A 6,278-nucleotide genomic window follows, 5' to 3' on the forward strand; every position below is an offset into this window, starting at 1 on the left:
GTTACCACATTTTCTGTATCCATTACTCTGTTGAGGGGCATCTGGGTTCTTTCCAGCTTCTGGCTATTATAAATAAGGCTGCTATGAACATAGTGGAGCATGTGTCCTTCTTACCAGTTGGGGCATCTTCTAAATATATGCCCAGGAGAGGTATTGCTGGATCCTCCGGTAGTACTATGTCCAATTTCCTGAGGAACCGCCAGACTGATTCCAGAGTGGTTGTACAAGCCTGCAATCCCACCAACAATGGAGGAGTGTTCCTCTTTCTCCACATCCACGCCAGCATCTGCTGTCACCTGAATTTTTGATCTTAGCCATTCTGACTGGTGTGAGGTGGAATCTCAGGGTTGTTTTGATTTGCATTTCCCTGATGATTAAGAATGTTGAACAGTTTTTCAGGTGCTTCTCTGCCATTTGGTATTCCTCAGGTGAGAATTCTTTGTTCAGTTCTGAGCCACATTTTTTAATGGGGTTATTTGATTTTCTGAAGTCCACCTTCTTGAGTTCTTTATATATGTTGGATATTAGTCCCCTATCTGATTTAGGATAGGTAAATATCCTTTCCCAATCTGTTGGCTGTCTTTTTGTCTTATTGACGGTGTCTTTTGCCTTGCGGAAACTTTGGAGTATCATTAGGTCCCATTTGTCAATTCTCGATCTTACAGCAAAAGCCATTGCTGTTCTGTTCAGGAATTTTTCCCCTGTGCCCATATCTTCAAGGCTTTTCCCCACTTTCTCCTCTATAAGTTTCAGTGTCTCTGGTTTTATGTGAAGTTCCTTGATCCACTTAGATTTGACCTTAGTACAAGGAGATAAGTATGGATCAATGCGCATTCTTCTACACGATAACAACCAGTTGTGCCAGCACCAATTGCTGAAAATGCTGTCTTTCTTCCACTGGATGGTTTTAGCTCCCTTGTCGAAGATCAAGTGACCATAGGTGTGTGGGTTCATTTCTGGGTCTTCAATTCTATTCCATTGGTCTACTGGTCTGTCTCTATACCAGTACCATGCAGTTTTTATCACAATTGCTCTGTAGTAAAGCTTTAGGTCAGGCATGGTGATTGCACCAGAGGTTCTTTTATCCTTGAGAAGACTTTTTACTATCCTAGGTTTTTTGTTATTCCAGATGAATTTGCAAATTGCTCCTTCTAATTCGTTGAAGAATTGAGTTGGAATTTTGATGGGGATTGCAATGAATCTGTAGTTTGCTTTTGGCAAGATAGCCATTTTTACAATTTTGATCCTGCCAATCCATGAGCATGGGAGATCTTTACATCTTCTGAGATCTTCTTTAATTTCTTTCTTCAGAGATTTGAAGTTTTTATCATATAGATCTTTCACTTCCTTAGTTAGAGTCACGCCAAGATATTTTATATTATTTGTGACTATTGAGAAGGGTGTTGTTTCCCTAATTTCTTTCTCAGCCTGTTTATTCTTTGTATAGAGAAAGGCCATTGACTTGTTTGAGTTTATTTTATATCCAGCTACTTCACCGAAGCTGTTTATCAGGTTTAGGAGTTCTCTGGTAGAATTTTTAGGGTCACTTATATATACTATCATATCATCTGCAAAAAGTGATATTTTGACTTCCTCTTTTCCAATTTGTATCCCCTTGATCTCCTTTTGTTGTCGAATTGCTCTGGCTAATACTTCAAGTACTATGTTGAAAAGGTAGGGAGAGAGTGGGCAGCCTTGTCTAGTCCCTGATTTTAGTGGGATTGCTTCCAGCTTCTCTCCATTTACTTTGATGTTGGCTACTGGTTTGCTGTAGATTGCTTTTATCATGTTTAGGTATGGGCCTTGAATTCCTGATCTTTCCAAGACTTTTATCATGAATGGGTGTTGGATCTTGTCAAATGCTTTTTCTGCATCTAACGAGATGATCATGTGGTTTTTGTCTTTGAGTTTGTTTATATAATGGATTACATTGATGGATTTTCGTATATTAAACCATCCCTGGAATAAAACCTACTTGGTCAGGATGGATGATTGCTTTAATGTGTTCTTGGATTCGGTTAGCGAGAATTTTATTGAGGATTTTTGCATCGATATTCATAAGAGAAATTGGTCTGAAGTTCTCTATCTTTGTTGGGTCTTTCTGTGGTTTAGGTATCAGAGTAATAGTGGCTTCATAAAATGAATTGGGTAGAGTACCTTCTACTTCTATTTTGTGAAATAGTTTGTGCAGAACTGGAATTAGATCTTCTTTGAAGGTCTGATAGAACTCTGCACTAAACCCGTCTGGTCCTGGGCTTTTTTTGGCTGGGAGACTATTGATAACTGCTTCTATTTCTTTAGGTGATATGGGACTGTTTAGATGGTCAACTTGATCCTGATTCAACTTTGGTACCTGGAATCTGTCCAGAAATTTGTCCATTTCGTCCAGGTTTTCCAGTTTTGTTGAGTATAGCCTTTTGTATAAGGATCTGATGGTGTTTTGGATTTCTTCAGGATCTGTTGTTATGTCTCCCTTTTCATTTCTGATTTTGTTAATTAGGATTTTGTCCCTGTGCACTTTAGTGAGTCTAGCTAAGGGTTTATCTATCTTGTTGATTTTTTTCAAAGAACCAACTTCTCGTTTGGTTAATTCTTTGAATAGTTCTTCTTGTTTCCACTTGGTTGATTTCACCCCTGAGTTTGATTATTTCCTGCCGTCTACTCCTCTTGGGTGAATTTGCTTCCTTTTTTTCTAGAGCTTTTAGATGTGTTGTCAAACTGCTAGTATGTGCTCTCCCGTTTCTTCTTGGAGGCACTCAGAGCTATGAGTTTCCCTCTTAGAAATGCTTTCATTGTGTCCCATAGGTTTGGGTACGTTGTGGCTTCATTTTCATTAAACTCTAAAAAGTCTTTAATTTCTTTCTTTATTCCTTCCTTGACCAAGGTATCATTGAGAAGAGTGTTGTTCAGTTTCCATGTGAATGTTGGCTTTCCATTATTTATGTTGTTATTGAAGATCAGTCTTAGGCCATGGTGGTCTGATAGGATACATGGGACAATTTCAATATTTTTGTATCTGTTGAGGCCTGTTTTGTGACCAATTATATGGTCAATTTTGGAGAAGGTCCCGTGAGGTGCTGAGAAGAAGGTATATCCTTTTGTTTTAGGATAAAATGTTCTGTAGATATCTGTCAGGTCCATTTGTTTCATAACTTCTGTTAGTTTCACTGTGTCCCTGTTTAGTTTCTGTTTCCACGATCTGTCCATTGATGAAAGTGGTGTGTTGAAGTCTCCCACTATTATTGTGTGAGGTGCAACGTGTGCTTTGAGCTTTACTAAAGTGTCTTTAATGAATGTGGCTGCCCTTGCATTTGGAGTGTAGATATTCAGAATTGATAGTTCCACTTGGAGGATTTTACCTATGATGAGTAAGAAGTGTCCCTCCTTGTCTTTTTTAATAACTTTGGCTTGGAAGTCGATTTTATCCGATATTAAAATGGCTACTCCAGCTTGTTTCTTCAGACCATTTGCTTGGAAAATTGTTTTCCAGCCTTTCACTCTGAGGAAGTGTCTGTCTTTTCCCTGAGATGGGTTTCCTGTAAGCAGCAGAATGTTGGGTCCTGTTTGTGTAGCGAGTCTGTTAGTCTATGTCTTTTTATGGGGGAGTTGAGACCATTGATATTAAGAGATATTAAAGAAATGTAATTGTTGATTCCTGTTGTTTTTGTTGTTAAAGTTGGCATTCTGTTCTTGTGGCTGTCTTCTTTTAGTTTTGTTGAGGGATTATCTTCTTGTTTTTTCTAGGGTGTGGTTCCCATCCTTGTATTGGTTTTTTTCTGTTATTATCCTTTGAAGGGCTGGATTCGTGGAGAGATAATGGGTGAATTTAGTTTTGTCGTGGAATACTTTGGTTTCTCCATCTATGGTAATTGAGAGTTTGGCTGGGTATAGTAGCCTGGGCTGGAATTTGTGTTCTCTTAGTGTCTTTATATAACATCTGTCCAGGCTCTTCTGGCTTTCATAGTCTCTGGTGAAAAATCTGGTGTAATTCTGATAGGCTTGCCTTTATATGTTACTTGAGCTATTTCCCTTAATGCTTTTAGTATTCTATCTTTATTTAGTGCATTTGTTGTTCTGATTATTATGTGTCGGGAGGAATTTCTTTTCTGGTCCAGTCTATTTAGAGTTCAGTAGGCTTCTTGTATATTCATGGGTATCTCTTTCTTTAGATTTGGGAAGTTTTCTTCAATAATCTTGTTGAAGATGTTTGCTGGTCCTTTGAGTTGAAAATCTTCATTCTCATCCACTCCTATTATCCGTAGGTTCGGTCTTCTCATTGTGTCCTGGATTTCCTGGATGTTTTGAGTTAGGATCTTTTTGCATTTTCCATTTTCTTTGATTGTTGTGCCAATGTTCTCTATGGAATCTTCTGCACCTGAGATTCTCTCTTCCATTTCTTGTATTCTGTTGCTGATGCTCGCATCTATGGTTCCAGATTTCTCTCTCGGGCCGGGTGGACCCCTGTGCTCTCACCAGGAAGGTGGCCGGTTGTCTGGAGCCGGAAATGGCGTCGCCTCAGAGGCTCTGTGGCTCTCGCCCGTTCCAGAAGCTGCTGGCCTCTGTGTTCCACACTCTCACCCGCAGACCCCTGGCCGCGGGGTCTCAGAACCAAGGTGACCCCCGCGGAAAGTGAGGCAGAAGCCTCCCGGGCTGTGCGGACACCTGTGCTCTGACCAGGAAGGTGGCAGGTTGTCTGTAGCCGAAAATGGCGCCGCTCAGAGGCTCTGTGGCTCTCGCCCCCCCCCAAATTTTCTTTCTACCATTTCTCTTATAACCAAATTATTTTCTGTGATCTCAAGATATGACTTTGAACAAACAACAACTGAGAAACAAGAGTAAGTTGTGTATGAATTCTAAGATAAAAATAATTGCAACATTAAATTTTAATTGTGACTCTGACTTGAGTTCAAATTCCTATTTCCTCAGACTCTTTGGATATATTGATTTCTCTCCTCTGCCAGGCTTCCAGTTCTGCTATGGAAGACTCAACACCTAAGCTGACTGAAGATCCATCTCAGATCCCATAGTTGTGCTGGGTGATAAGCTAAAAAGTAGTAATATGTCCAACAAGTTAGAGAAGGGGAAGTCAGGCAATAAATTTGGGTGGTCTAGTGACACTATTGACAATGAACACTTGGGCCATCGCTCATCCAAATGTTGTTTTGTTTATGAAAAGCAACATGCTTTTGGTGAAAGCTCCTCAGAAAGTGAAAAAGAATATGAAGACAACGGTGATGTACTCTGTGCTTGGGGTCATCAAAAGGGAAGACACAGCGATCTTTCAAGCAGCCTGGTTAATACTTCATCTTCAAAGCCTCAAGACCCATCTAAATCCCTTCCTTCCTCTATCATTGACTAAAGCCTCATTTTGCTTCTCCCATTCCTTAACCAGACTGAACTGCATGCAAGATGTCCTTGTTGCTACACAGGAATTAAATGTTGTTTGACTCTCTCTCTCTCTCTCTCTCTCTCTCTCTCTCTCTCTCTCTCTGTGTGTGTGTGTGTGTGTGTGTTTGTCTGTCTATCTGTCTGTCTGTGTGTGTGTGTGTGTGTGATATTTTCTTTATGTGATGGGGGAGGATGTAACAATGAAGGGAAGTAGAAGGTGAAACATGGATCATATAGAGCATTTATTTGTAAGCCCTGGTATGCCCCAATTGCTTGTTAAACACATAGGGCTCTCAGTTATCTAAGACATATCTATTTACTTTTTTGTGTTTAGACACCTGGACTATCTGTCCCTGTCTCTTCCTGGTCAGACCTAGGTCATCACATGTAACTCCATAACTTTTCCAAGTCACCACCATGTCCATACTATATTAGTTCCTTTTCTCATAGATGTGTCAAAATAACCAACAAGAAACAATTTAAGAAAATAAGAGATGATTTTGGCAATCAGTTTAAGGAAGACAATCCATCATAGCAGAGAAGATGTGGCAATAGAAATGGAAGAAACAGGAGGCTAGCTGGTCTCATTGCTTTTGCATTTAGGAACCAACAGGAGATGAGCTCAGGTACTTCACTTCTTTTCATTCATTAGGCAATTAGATTAGGTCTCCCTCCTTCGATAACCAAAGAAATTAACTTCTCCCTGGCCCCAGGCATGCACAACCATTTTTCCTCAGGGTGTTTCTAGATTCTGTGAAATTATCTATCAGTATAGGCTTATCCACCCCTTGTGAATTTGGCATGTAACCATGGTATTTTAAAAATATTATTTTAGCCAGGCAGTGGTGGCATATGCCTTTAATACTAGCACTCAAGAGGCAGAGGCAGGT

This window comes from Mus musculus, chromosome X, assembly GCF_000001635.26.
Source record: "Mus musculus strain C57BL/6J chromosome X, GRCm38.p6 C57BL/6J".
Classification (NCBI taxonomy): Eukaryota; Metazoa; Chordata; class Mammalia; order Rodentia; family Muridae; genus Mus; species Mus musculus.